The following is a 15,126-nucleotide window of genomic DNA, read 5'->3' on the forward strand; positions in this document are numbered from 1 at the left end:
GTCCAACGTCAAGATTGAGGAAATTAATGTCACGCAGAATGAAGAGTCCGATGGTGGTGATGAGTTTATACTTGCAGCTAGTTCTTCTGATGCTTCACACTTGACTGAGACACCTAGTATGTATGCACAGTGCTGGTTATTGGATTCAGGTGCGTCCTTCCATGTGACACCTTACCGTGAGTGGTTTCACTCTTACCGTACTGTATCTGGATCAGTCAAACTTGGAGATGACAGGTCTCTTGATATTGTGGGCTGTGGAGATATTCAGTTGCAGTTTTCCACTGGCAGTTCCTTTTTGCTCAGAAATGTACGTCATGTACCTGCGCTTACGCGTAGTCTTATGTCTGCAGGACAGTTGGATGATGCAGGATTTCATGTCTGTTTTGGGGATTCTACCTGGAAGATTACCAAAGGCAGACTTGTGCTTGCTAGAGGTGCCAAGGCTGGCAGCCTCTATCCTCTTGTTGTATCTGGGTCTTCTGTAGACCATGTTTTGGCAGTGGGCTCTATCCCACATGTATCACTTTGGCATGCCCGTTTGGGGCATATGTCTTTGAAAGGAATGAAAATGTTATCTGGTTTGCAGTATCTTCCGCCTTTGGATTATGCATGTTTTGACTTGTGTGATCATTGTCTTTATGGTAAGCAGAATAGGTCTACGCATAAGAAATCGGGTAGGCCACGCATGAGTGAGCCCTTGGCATTGGTGCGTTCCGATGTTTGTGGGCCTATGCCTTGCATGTCTATGGGTGGCGCGAAGTACTTCGTTACCTTCATTGATGATTTTTCTAGGAAAGTGTGGGCTTATCCCATAAAGCAGAAGTCCGATGTCTTGGCAGTTTTTCAGAGATGGCTTGCTCTTGTTGAGAACCAGACTGGGTATAGGCTGAAATGCCTTAGGACAGATAATGGGGGAGAATATGTCTCGCATGCTTTTGAGCAGTTTTGTGATGATAGGGGTATTAAGCGTCAGTTGACCGCCCCTTACACCCCACCCCAGAATGGTTTGGCTGAGCGCATGAACAGGACTATTCAGGAGCGTGTGCGCTCTATGCTTAGCCATGCAGGCCTACCCCCGAGTTTTTGGGCTGAGGCAGTTAGTACGTCAGTGCATGTCATAAACCGATCGCCTTCCAGTGGATTGGATTTCCAGGTTGCAGAGGAAGTTTGGGCTGGTAAGCCACCCTCTTATGCGCATCTCCGTGTCTTTGGATGTGAGGCATTCTGCCATGTGCCCAAGGACAAGAGGAGTAAATTGGATCCAAAGAGCATTAAATGCATATTCCTTGGCTATGGTGAGTCAGGAGAGATGGGCTATCGCCTATGGGATCCGCAGGCGCGGAAAATAGTACGCAGCCATGATGTCGTCTTCCATGAAGACAAAATGCACAGGCAGCCTGAGAAGGTGGTTGAGATCCGCAGAGTGATCTTTCAGGAGGAGCCTAAAGCTCCAGCACAGCCAGTAGTACAGCCTGCAGCAGTTCCTCCACAGGGCCAGGATGTTGGACAGGTAGTTAGACAGGCAGTAGAGCCTGCGGTGAGACGGTCTGCTAGAGATAGACGTCCACCTGACAGATTTCAGCCCTCTATGCATTATGTTTTGGTTACAGATGCAGGAGAGCCTTTCACTTATGATGAGGCTATGCGCAGGGGTGACAGTCACTCCTGGGAGAGGGCTATGCAGTCTGAGATAGACTCCCTGCATAAGAATGAGACTTGGGATTTGGTTGCCTTGCCTAAGGGCAAGAAGGCTTTGCCATGCAAGTGGGTGTACAAGCTGAAAAGTACCCCTGGACACCCCAAGCCGGCATACAAGGCTAGATTGGTAGCAAAGGGTTTTAAGCAGGAACATGGTGTGGACTTTGATGAGGTCTTCTCTCCTGTGGTTAAGATGACCACCCTGCGCTTAGTCTTGGCTTTGGTTGCACAGCTTGACTTAGATCTATATCAGATGGATGTCAAGACGGCTTTTCTACATGGGGACTTGCATGATGAGATCTATATGGATTAGCCTAAGGGCTTTGCAGAACCTGGCAGGGAGCACCTAGTGTGCAAGTTGAAGAAGAGCTTGTATGGCTTGAAGCAGGCACCTAGGGAATGGTATCATAAGTTTGATGCCTTTATGCAGTCACAGGGCTACAGCAGGAGTACTATGGATCCGTGTCTTTACACGAAGAAAGCCCGTGATGGCAGTTTGCTTATCTTGGTACTCTATGTTGATGATATGCTGATAGTAGGGAAAGCTCATGATGAGCTAGATGCTCTTAAATCTCAGCTAAAGAAGAGCTTTGAGATGAAGGATTTGGGACAGGCCTCACATATACTTGGGATGCGCATTAAGCGCGATAGGCATCAGGGACTTTTGTATCTCTCACAGCGGGAGTACATTCATAAAGTCCTTGAGCGCTTCCGCATGCAGGACGTAAAGCCTATTGGCTGTCCATTACCTTCTTATGTGAAGGTATCACAGGCCGATTGTCCGCAGACAGATGAGCAGAGGGCCGAGATGGCCAAGATCCCTTATGCATCAGCCGTGGGCAGTTTGATGTATGCCATGATAGCCACTCGTCCAGATATTGCACATGCAGTTGGTGTTGTGGCACGCTATATGGCTACACCTGGCAGCAGACATTGGGATGCCGTGAAGGGTATCATGAGGTACCTGAAGGGCACAACAGATATGTGTATTTGCTATGGCAGCCAGGATACAGGGGTCGTGGGGTACACTGACTCCGATTATGCAGGACATGCAGATAGTAGGAAGTCCACTTCTGGCTATGTATTCACCTATGCTGGAGGGGCTATCTCTTGGATGTCCAGGGTTCAGAAGTGTACGGCTTTGTCTACCACTGAGGCCGAGTATGTTGCAACCACTGAGGCTTGCAAGGAGGCCATATGGCTAGGCCGTCTAGTTGCTGACCTTGGGATTGATGCTACACCTACACTGCATTCGGATTCTATGAGTGCCATTCAGTTGGCTAAGAATCCGGTCTTCCATGCGAAGACGAAACACATTGAGGTGAGGTATCACTTCATACGTGGTGTCGTGGAGGACAAGTCTATTGACCTTGTCAAGATCTCCACTGACGAGAATCCTGCAGATTTGCTCACGAAGAGCCTCACTACTGAGCGCTTTGCCTTCCTCAGGAGGTTGATGGGCGTTGGATGAGATGTCACCTTTCCTCATCCCTTGTACCTATGTACATTTGTACTGTCTTTTCTTTTTCTTTTCTCTCTCACTAGGGTAGATTCGCCTTTAAGTGGGAGGTTGTTGGGGGTAAAGGCGCCTCCGCCGTGCCGCCCCGTGTATTACTACACTGACAGTACCCGCCACTGCACACTGCAGGTGGCGGGCGCCCGTCACGTCACTTTATTCTTTATTCGTTTAGTGACAGTTTGAATAAAGGAAGGCCCGGTCACACATTGTGACTGTTGGAGTTCCCATTTCTTGTCTCTCTCTTTCTTGCTCTTGCTCTCCCGCCATAGCTCGCGTGCAAGCTTCGATCCTTCTCACCTTTCACATCATGTAAATTTTTTCATTAGAATCCACATAGTTGAATGGTTCGACATGATCTAGCATCATCATCACTATTCCAAGCATGATTGTGGAAAGCAAGATGTTCAGACTCAAAAGAGCTTGGTGGATCATAGTTCAATTTTTTACGAGTAGGGCATTCCATTGTGCGAGGATGATATGGAATATAGTCAAGAACATACTCTTTGACATTAGTCATGACATTATGAGCGAGGCATCCCATTGTGCGAGGTGATATGGGATATAGTCACTCGAGAACATACTCTTTGACCTTAGTCATGTTGAGGATAGTTTTTTAAAATTTACTTATTTGATTATAATATGGATTATATGGATATTGATATTGATATTCATCATCATCATGGTAATCCCACCAAACTAATTATTCCATTGATCCTATTGAATGATTTTACAACTTGCACAATCATTAACAAGCATATTCTTCTTCAATTTGAAACCATTCGGAGTTTGGTGGCTATCCATCACTGGGATCCATTCATGGACTTTTCTTTGTTGATAGTGTAGCACTAATCGAGGTTAGAGATTTATGGATCTGATTGGGCCTAAGGGGGATCACCTCTATTGGTATATTCTTGAAAATTTTCCCAATCTATATGTTGCCAATGGAGAATATCTATTTTATGTACTTCCTCTTGACTGTTAGTCTAATCTTCATAGAAAAATCCTTTTGCATCCTCTCTTAAAGTGGGTTTTCTAACCCAAATTGGATGTAAGGGATTTGAATAAGGAAAGTAAGGATGGGATAGGATCTCATCATCTATTCTTGATATTTCATAGTGATATATTTTCTTCTTTCCTTCTTTGGTTTGGCCTTTAAGGACTGGTTCATCTATGTGGAGAGAGTCCAAAGTTACTTTGATATAGTCTTCAATCCCAGGCACAGAGTCGTCTAGTTTGTAGGCTTTGAGATATTGATACTAGGTTGTGGATAGATGTGCTCCCATGGGCATGCTTCATCATCATCTTCATATAACGTCTCTTTAGTTTTTGGATCAGGTAGGAGACCATTGACCTATCAATTAGCAAATTGGCCTTGGCCTCTTCCTCCTTGAGATACAAAAACTTCATGACATGCTTCTTAAGAGTCCATTTGCTCTAGGATGTTGAGGCCCTTCCTCGAGCTAGCTCATAGACTTCTTTGTGAGGGAGACTCAAGAGTCCTTAGGACAATTACAACCCCATTCCACATAGAAGACTCTCTTACTACCATAGTTTACACACCATGGGATATTGATTGATCAAGCCATTCATCTTAGCTGATCCAAATAGCCTAGGCCTCGATATAAATGTCAATGACATCTTCATAGGTAGATACATGAGATTATTGCTTAGGCTAGAACTAGACCCTCCATATCCACATGAGCTTGGATTATGGAGCTTAGTATTACTAGACAGAGTTCTATGTGTTTTATACATAGTCTTAGTTAGTTTCCTTCTTATTTGCTTTGTGCTACATGTTTTTCTCAGATAGTTGTACCATCATACACATGATTATAAATCATTGCCTCATAGGTCATTTTGGCCTTTTGCATATGTTAATATATCATTTCATATTTGGTAGAAAATCCCACAATTTCTAGAACCTCTATTCTACCATCGATCTCTTCCTCTAGAGCTCCCCCTACCTCTAGAATTACCATGGTCTCCCAAAATCCACATGTCATTAAACTATTAATTTAACATGTTTTGCTAGTTACCACTAGCACAACCCATACCATGACCTCTTGAAGAGCATCTGCCACATTCCCTTTCTGAACTTGAGCAAAATGCTTAGACATATTTACCACTTCTTTCAAATGATTCACCCTACATGTTGATCTCTCCAATGATTATGCGAGAGAGAGACCAACTCATCAAAATCTGAAAACGGCTTCCAAAGATATACATAATTCATAAAAGATTTCTAGGATTTGTCATTGCCACACAAAGTAGATGAGATCAAATTATCATCAATCATCATACATTGCAATAATAGCTGCTAAGACACCTTCAATGTTTATCACCTTCAAAACATACTCATTTATAGAATATTCCTTTCTTCAAGGTATTTAACTTTTGCTTGAGTTGAATCTTCATTGCCTTTGTATTTATTAAAAACATACTCTCAAAGGTTTTCTAAGCTACATGTGAAGTTTTCACATTTTTGGTATGCCCCAACATAGTGTTATTAATAATAGAAGGAGAAAAAATTTCACTATTGCAAATAGGTAGATTGTTATATTAAAGAATACAAAAAAGTCTTGCGAAAAAAAGAAAGAGGACTATGGCATAGCTGTCTAAGAAATGTTAGCTACTTGCATGATTGATGGGTGATATTTTAGCTAACCTCAAGGACTATGCTTTTCTTACATGGATTTATGATTCTTATCTGGGTGGGTTAGTCTTTAATGTAAGAGAAACTTGGCACATTTGGTATTTTGATAGTGATGTATCACATCATATCACTTCTAGAAAGTGTGTCACTAAATTGATTGCTTATTACGCATTCTCTATTTAATAAATTCATGTCAATAAATTAATGACTCACTTTTTTTTAAGTGTTGATGATGATCTAGCATGGCCATGAGACCATTTAGAGACTAGTATTCCTAGTGCATCACTTAATGGGGTGATCAGAGCACTGTGATGGGGATATCTGGTACAAGTAGTACAAGTTATGAAGGGGGAAAGAAGTGTCTGCCAAGTGTAAGAGTGTACACAAGAACCAAGGTGTTACACATAAATGAAGATGGATTGAGTTCTAAGAAGAGGAAGTGCATTAGCATTGTGTATAGGTATTTATGTGTGCATCCAAGGATGCCTCGAAATGTTTACTTGTGTGTAATGAGCATTGCATTCATTTGGGGTCATCCTCTCCCCTACAAGTCAACGTTTAAGGTCTTTTCTTTCATTAAGAAAGACGAGAGAGGGAATTCTCTCACTAAGAAAGACACGAGACGTGATCCTTTGGAAGTGAGGAGAGAAGCGATTTTCTCTTTCTAAGGTCTAAAATGATACAAGCTTTTGTGTGGAATTCAATCTTAAGATTGAGGCCCAAGGCAATCTAATGAACTCTCCTTATCTATGACTCAAGGTGGTTGCATGGACCACAAGTTAAGAGTACAGTTTAAAAAGCCATTTTTTGGAAAATCCATTTTTAAAATATCTCGCAATATAAAAGTGATCTCTAAAAACGGACCATGAGGGTTATCAAAAGCAACGAGATCTACAACTTTCATATTGGACGTTTTTTCATCCAAACAATACACAAAGAGATATCTTGAAATTAGCGATGCAGAGTGGAACAACCACATCTTGGATGAAGATCAACTCAACTCTCTCTCCAAGAAGAGAAGCTCTTGAAAGCCTATAAAAGAGGAGGCTCTCCTTGGGTGTAAGAGAGAGGTGAAGGAAGCATCACTTTGCATGTATCCAAGAGGAGAAGAGAAGGTGCAATCAAGTGCTGCGGAAGCTCTGCTGAAATCAAGTTCTAAGAGAAGAAGAGAAGGTGCAAGTGCTGCGGAAGCTCTATTGAAATCAAGTTCTAAGAGGAGAAGAGAAGGTGCAAGTGCTGTGGAAGCTCTGCTGAAATCAAGCGCCAAGAGGAGAGCCCTACACATATTGTGTAGGAGAGAAGGAGACTCAAGAAGGATCAAAAGGTGCCAACTTCCAAGTTGCGTAAGTGTTAGCTGGTTGTATACCGTGCAAGGAACCATGATCTTGTTTCCAAGATCTATAAGTAAGAATTGACTTATGTGTAATGGAGGAACTTGCTCCTTGTCAATAATATAACTTCACAAGGGGGGGGACTGGCCCATCTTCCAGTCCCTAGTGTATTGCCAATTTCTCTACCTCTCTCTCTTTCTTTTCTCTCATCTATTCTCCCTCTGTGCCAACATAATATTCACCATATATGTTTTAAGTATATAAGAAAGTCGAGAGTGTATCTCGGATTTTATAACAGTGGTATCATAGCAGGTCTCTTTGCTTTTCTCAAAGTAAAGGCGATCCTTGCAAGAAGAAGGTAAAGATGGCAACTGACGAAGCACCTACAAGTGAGAAATTACAGGCTCAATTGACAGAGTATCGTAGCTTGTTGGAGATTCCCGAAGTACGTCAATTGATTGACAGCTTAAGGGCAAGGGAAGAAGCTACTTATGAAGGACCGAATCCTCCAAAAGATGGTGATATTGGAGGAAACACCATTGCACCAATTGATGGTGAAGATGCAAAGCATCCAATTGCTGAGAAGCTTCCTAGAAGAAAGAAGGATTCTTGAGTCAAGGAGAGTAAAAAGACCTCACCTCGAGTGAGGCGGATAAGGAGGGAGTCATCTCCCTTAGAACCAACTACTCCCCTGATTACTCAAGTTCCTCCTCCTTCTCCTCCTCATCTTGTAGTTTCTACTCTCTTGGTTCTAAGTCTCGTGCAATCCGCAAACGGACAAGGAGGGACCATAAGAGGAGCAAGCTTAAGAAGACTAAGACTTTCAAGTCTGGGAATAAGGACATAAAGTTTGACTCTTACTTCGGTAAGAGAGATCTTACTAAGGCGTTAGCCTTTGTCGGGAAATTTGAAGTTTGTTTTTTTAATGGTAATTTCTCAAAAAAGTCCAAGCTAAGGCATGTAGGCATGCACTTGAAAGATACCGCTAGCAATTGGTGGTTGACTCTCATTTTGGAGGGAAGGAAACCTACGACTTGGGAAAAGTTGAAGAAGAAGTTTTATGCTCAGTTCTTGCCTCCTGATTTTGAGAATGATGTCAAGAAGGAGTGGGATTGGCTAGGCCAGAAAGAGCATGAAAAGGTCACTAGTTATGTGGACAAGTTTTGGTCTACTCTTCTCAAGGTTACTCCTTTCATGGAGATTAGAGATGAAGAGAAGAAAAGGAAGTTTGAAGCTGGCCTACTCCCTCATTTACACAGAACCATGAAGATGTATCCACATGAAACCCTATCTCACATGATGGAGTCTACCATCATAGCTGAAAGTTTGCATACACCTGGTACATCTCAAAAGTTGGAGATGAGTTCTTATAGAGCTAGATAGGAGCAGCTCTATGATCAACCAAGAGACATGACTAATCGAAGAAGACCTACCTTTACCCATGTCCAATATTCAAAGCGAGAGGGTAACAAGAAGAAGTGCAAGTATCTCTCACCCTCTGAGATACAAAAGTACAAAGAGGAAGGAAGGTGCTTTCTTTGTGGTCAGTTAGGGCATATGAAGCCTGTCTGTCCTCACAAAAGGAAGGAAGAAAATGTGGTTAAAGATCCTTCTCCGCCATCCTCAAATTCTATTCCGGATGTGCAAGCTAACACTCATTCAAATGAGAAGAAAAGACAATTCTTAAAGGGTTGGGGGACACTCAACAATCAATGAGTTTTGATAATCTTTGATTTAGGGTCCACATGTAATTTTATGTCAGCAGATACTGTTGAAAGGCTACAAATTCCACCGGATTGATTGGGAACACTAATTGGATCATGTTTGGCATTTGAAGGACTTATAATGAATTCTACTCCCATTCAAAGGAAGTTGAATCTTAGAATTGGGGATTACCGTGACCAAGAATCTTTTCTACTTACACCCATAGGTAACTGTGATGTACTCTTAGGCATGCCTTGGCATTACAAGATTAGACCTCTTCCCGATTTTGTTAAGAAGACCCTTGCATTTCAATTCAAGGGTCGGAACATAGTATGCATTGCTGATGCTGGAGATTGGCCTATGCTAATGGTTAGTCATGTCAGCATTTCTAAAGAAATGAAGAAAGCTATTTCTGCGTACATGATTTTTGTGAGAGAGTAAAAAGAAACTAATGATTCAAGGGCACTTGGTGCCTCTAATGAACACACAATACCAACTAATGCTTCAAAGTCTCAGACTTTAAAAGAACCCCTCTCTTTAATTGATCAAGCTAGACATGATTTTGTTAAACAATACGAAGATTGTTTTAGTGATTCACTCCTAGGAGAGTTACCTCCTAAGCACCGGGAAGATTGCACAATTGATCTTATCTGAGGCAGTTCACCACCTAACCAACCGCCTTATCGAGTAAGTGCAAGTCAACAAGAAGAGATCCTAACACAAGTAAACGAATTGTTAGAAAAATGGTTAGTTCAACCTAGCTCTTCTCCATACTGCTCTCCAGTCTTACTTGTTCAAAAGAAAGATAGTTCTTTCCGTATGTGCATAAACTACAGATCTTTGAAGAAGATCACAATCAAGAATCGTTTTCCTATCCCAAGGATAGATGATATCTTGGATAAGTTGCAAGGGGCTAGTATCTTTAGTCACATTGATCTCAAGAGCGGCTATCTCTAGATACACATAGCACTTGAATATGTTCATAAAACAGCTTTTTGTATGACATTTGGACTATAGGAGTTCTTAGTCATGCCATTTGGTTTGACTAATGCACTCGCCACATTCAATCGAATGATGGAGAGAATTTTTAGACCTTACCCAAAGTTCACATGTGTCTTCTTTGATGATATTCTAATATTTTTACAATTTGAAGAGAGCATAGAAAACATATATCTATTGTTTTTAAAGAGCTTCGCAAGCATAGACCACATGTCAATGCTAAGAAGAGTGAATTTTTCCTTTTGGAAATTCATTACTTAGGCCGTATTGTTTCTCACAATTTGGTGAGAATGGATCATGAGAAGATTCAAGCCATTGTTGAATGGCCTACACCTACTTCTGTACATGAAATTAGAAGTTTCTTGGGTGTATGTTCATACTATAGGAGGTTCATACGAGGTTTTGCGTATGTTGCATCTCCTCTACATGACCTTACTAAGAAACGAATTCCTTTTTGTTGGGGGTCAAGGCAACTAAAAGTCTTTGAAATAATTAAGTTTCTTGTGACTCAAGAACCAATTCTCATAGTTCCGGATCTTCAAGAACCTTTTGAAGTTCACTGCGATGCTTTTGGGGATTGCATTGGAGCTGTGCTTAACGAAGAGCATCATGCAATAGCATTTGAGAGCCGATGCCTCAAGGACCATGAGCTACATGCTCCAGTATATGAGAAAGAGCTTATGGCGGTAGTACATGCTCTTCAAGTATAGAAACACTATTTACTTGGTGCAGATTTTGTTATTAAAACAGATCACCAAAGTCTAAGATACTTCCTCACTCAGAAGAAGCTCTCAGAGAAACAAATGCGTTGGGAAAATTTCTTATCTATGTTTCATTTTCAAATAGGTTTAATATGGTTGATGCTAATCCTCTTGGTGTGCCTTTACTGCCACATACAAAGCATAGCAAAGCTTATTGTCCTTCACACATCTGGAACTAAGAATGTGATAGCAGAAGCTCTATCACGGTGACCTCGAGTGAATGCAATCACAACTATTTACCATAACGAGTTCATGGATTTACCCAAAATGTATGCAACTAATTCCGACTTCTCAACCGTATGGGATCAGCTTAACTCATGTCAGTCGATTGCACCTTACTCGATTTCGAGATGGTTATTTGTATCATCATCAAGCAATTTGTGTAGCATTACCATTGCGACACAAGGTAATGGATGAAGCACATGCATCTCCATATGTTGGACATAGGGGTATTCTACCCATCACTCAAGTATTGGAAAGATATTTCTTTTAGCCCACTCTTAGAGCTGACATTGAAAGATATGTCCGTGAGTGCAAGATATGCCAAAAAGTAAAGTATGACAGGCATAAACCACCTGGTCTCCTGAAACCATTACCTATTCCCAATGAGCCTTGGAAAAGTATAGCCATGGACTTTATCATGGAGCTTCCTCGTACACAAGCAGGCAATGATGCAATCTGGACTATCATTGATAAATTCAGTAAGCAAGCTCACTTTATACATGTGCAAAAGACAATCAAAGCCGATCATATGGCTAAGCTATTCATTGCTCATATTTTCAAGCATCATGGGATGCCTAAGTCCATTATAAGTGATCGAGATCCCTGCATGACCAGCCTCTTTTGGCAAGCTCTCTTGGAGAATCTTGGGACAAAGTTAAAGTTTTAATCCTCTTATCATCCTCAAATGGATGGGCAGAGTGAAAGCGCTAATTCTACTATTTTGGACCTTTTGAAATCCTATGTCTCTGATAATCAAAGAGAATGGGAAAAGTATTTACCTTTAGTAGAGTTTGCATACAATAATACGGTGCACTCTAGTACTGGTAAGGAAACCTTTGAGATCATCTATGGTAAGCCTCATTTACCACCCATTCTTCTTACGAAGGATAAGATCTTTGCAGCAGATGAGTTTGTTAGAGACATTGATACAGCTTTCACTCAAGTAAAAGCTGCTATCCAAAGGACATAAGAGAAGCATAAATGCAAAGCAGATAAGCATCGTCGTAAGTTAGATCTCAAGTTGGGACAATATATTCTGCTTAAGTTTGAGAAGGCTCGCTTGAAGAAGCAGAAATGTCAAAAGGGTAAAGTGGTTAAGCTTTCTAATTGCTATTATGGCCCTTTCAAGATCACAAATAAGATAAACGATGTGACTTTTTGTTTGGATCTACCAAGTCATTGGAGCATTCATAATGCTTTCCATATAAGTTTGTTACGTCCCTATATTGGAGAACCTCCAATGGAACTAATCGAGGAAGATTTACTTGACATAGAAGAAACAGAAGAGTTCCTTGTGCCTGAAAGAATTTTGCACCATCAAGACAATACTCTAAAGTCAGGTAAGGTATTACGGAAATATCTTTCTAAGGTCTAAAATGACACAAGATTTTGTGTGGAATTCAATCTTAAGGTTGAGGTCCAAGGCAATCTAATGAACTCTCCTTATCTATGACTCAAGGTGGTTGCATGGACCACAAGTTAAGAGTATAGTTTAAAAAGCCATTTTTTGGAAAATTCATTTTTAAAATATCTCGCAATAGAAAAATGATATCTGAAAATGGGCCACGAGGATTATCGGAAACAATGAGATCTACAACTTTTGTGATGGACATTTTTTCATCCAAACAACGCACAACGAGATATCTCGAAATTAGCTCTGTAGAGTGGAACAACCACATCTTGCATGAAGATCAACTCAACTCTCTCTCCAAGAAGAGAAGCTCTTGAAAGCCTATAAAAGAGGAGGCTCTCCTTGGGTGTAAGGGAGAGATGAAGGAAGCATCACTTTGCATGTATCCAAGAGGAGAAGAGAAGGTGCAAGTGCTGCGGAAGCCCTGCTGAAATCAAGTGCTACGGAAGCTCTGCTGAAATCAAGTTCCAAGAGAAGAAGAGAAGGTGCAAGTGTTGCGGAAGCTCTACTGAAATCAAGTTCCAAGAGGAGAAGAGAAGGTGCAAGTGCTGCGGAAGCTCTACTAAAATCAAGCGCCAAGAGGAGAGCCCTACACATATTGTGTAGGAGAGAAGGAGGCTCAAGGAGGATCAAAAGGTGCCAACTTCCAAGTTGTGCAAGTGTTAGCCGGTTGTATACCATGCAAGGAACTGTGATCTTGTTTCCAAGATCTACAAGTAAGAACTGGCTTATGTGTAATGGAGGAGCTTGCTCCTTATCAATAATATAACTCCACAAGGGGAGGGACTGGCCCATCTTCCAATCCCTAGTGTGTTGCCAATTTCTCTACCTCTCTCTCTACATCTTTCTTTTCTCTCATCTATTCTCCCTCTATGCCAACATTCTATTCGCCATATACATTTTAAGTATATAAGAAAGTCGAGCGTGTATCTTGGATTTTATAATAAAGTATTTGTTCTTCTATGAATTCAACCCCTTCTTATAAGAAGATATATTGTGCCAACAATACCTCATGTAGTTTGGGCTACTAGAAATGTTAATTATAGTTGAGGATGGCACACCTTTTCATCTTTTGAATGCTTTTTATGTTCCTGGAATTACTAAGAACTTTCTTTCAATGTTTGCTTTTAACAAGATTGGATTTCACGTCATCTTTGAGGATGACAAATGCATTGTTTGTGACAAAAAGCATGATTATGTAGCCTTTTGAGACTTTATATGTCTATCTCTTTTGGATGAATATGTGAAGAGATCTGACAGTGCATCTTTAGATGATAAATTCACTCTTGCATTGAAAAATGTAGAGTTATGGCATGATAGATATGGGCACATGAATTTTGATAGTCTCATGACTCTTTAGAGGTTAGCTAGTTGATGATTTGCCTACTTTCGATACTCCTAGTTAATATTTTGCCTACTTTGAATACTCCACCTTCTCATGCTTATGAGGGTTCCATTCTTGGAAAAATACATAGGTTTTCCTTTAAGAAGGATGGTGTAGTGCATGCTATTCAGAAGTCACCTTACACACAATCATCTATATGGTCCATGTGAACTTGTGCCTTGAGGGTCATCTTTATTTTATCACACTTATCAATGACTAGTCTAGGTACAATTGGATGGATGGTTTGAAGGTTAAATCAGATGTATTTATGTACTTCAAAAAATTTGGTTTCAAAATCGAAAATTGAAACTAGTTTGAAAGTGCAAATATAGAGGGGGAGAGTACATGTCTAAAGCCTTTGGGACTCATTTGTTAGACCATGGCATTGCATGTCAATTAATAGTGAGGATGACTTCTCAATAGAACATAATGACAGAACACAGGATGCATGTTGAAGAGCAAAGGTGTACCTCATTGATTTTGGCTTTAAGGCCTTATGTATGTAAATCATGTTTTGAATCGTGCTCCTACAAAAGGATTGAAGACCATTACGCCATATCAGGCATGATATGGCATGACACTGTAACATTTTCGAATAAAAAACACGTATTCCACATACGAATCTCCTCTGAGGAGGCTAAAAGGTAAAAAAAGGAAAAAATTTTTAATTTATTATCCCCATTTCCTCCAGCCAACTGTCGTGCTGGAGGAAGAGGGGAATAGCATGTATGAGCAAGCTCCTTGCTAGAGCTTACTGAGGGAAGGAGGCCATGCACTATGGCCGTGTGGGGGTGGGAAGAATCCCCTCCCTTAGTTATAAAGGCATGAGAGGGGCTGACGAGGGAGGGGGATATATACATAGATACTGTTGTTGATGAGTGAGGGAGGGAGAATTGAGAATTCTAAACGCTGCGTTGATCGCTGCTGTGGAGTGAGAGGGTTGATGCTGGCCGTCGAGAGGGAGGAGACAAGGCGTCGGGCTGCCGTGGAGCCAGAAGAGGTTGCCGCTAGACTACTGAGAGGAAGAGGAGGAGTGGAGGCACTGATCGCTATCGTGAAGGAGGAGAATCTGTCACTACCGTGGAGAAGAAGGGGAGGTGCTACCGTGAAGTCGCCGAACTACCGTCTGTCGTCGCTACCAGCTCATAGTCAAACCCCACGTGCTTCTTTAGAAGCTTTAGAAGCTTCTAAGGGGGGGGGATTTATAAGCCCCCCCCCCCCCCCCCCCCCCCAAAATTCTTTTTTTGGGCTCCCTCTTAGCCCGGGTTCATGTGCCTCTTTTAAGCCTTTTTTTCCCCCCCACCTAAAACCCCCTCTTCAAGGTTATACACCCTTCCTTTTCCCCCTTTTTTCCCCTTCATTTTTCATGTTTGTATATATAGGGGCCCAGAGCAACCAGCAAGGTCATCCTAAAAACTACCCCCGGGATCAAATGAAAAAGCCC

This window comes from Lygodium microphyllum, chromosome 8, assembly GCF_053477565.2.
Source record: "Lygodium microphyllum isolate KBCC chromosome 8, Lygodium_microphyllum_v1.1.10, whole genome shotgun sequence".
In the NCBI taxonomy this organism is placed as follows: domain Eukaryota; kingdom Viridiplantae; phylum Streptophyta; class Polypodiopsida; order Schizaeales; family Lygodiaceae; genus Lygodium; species Lygodium microphyllum.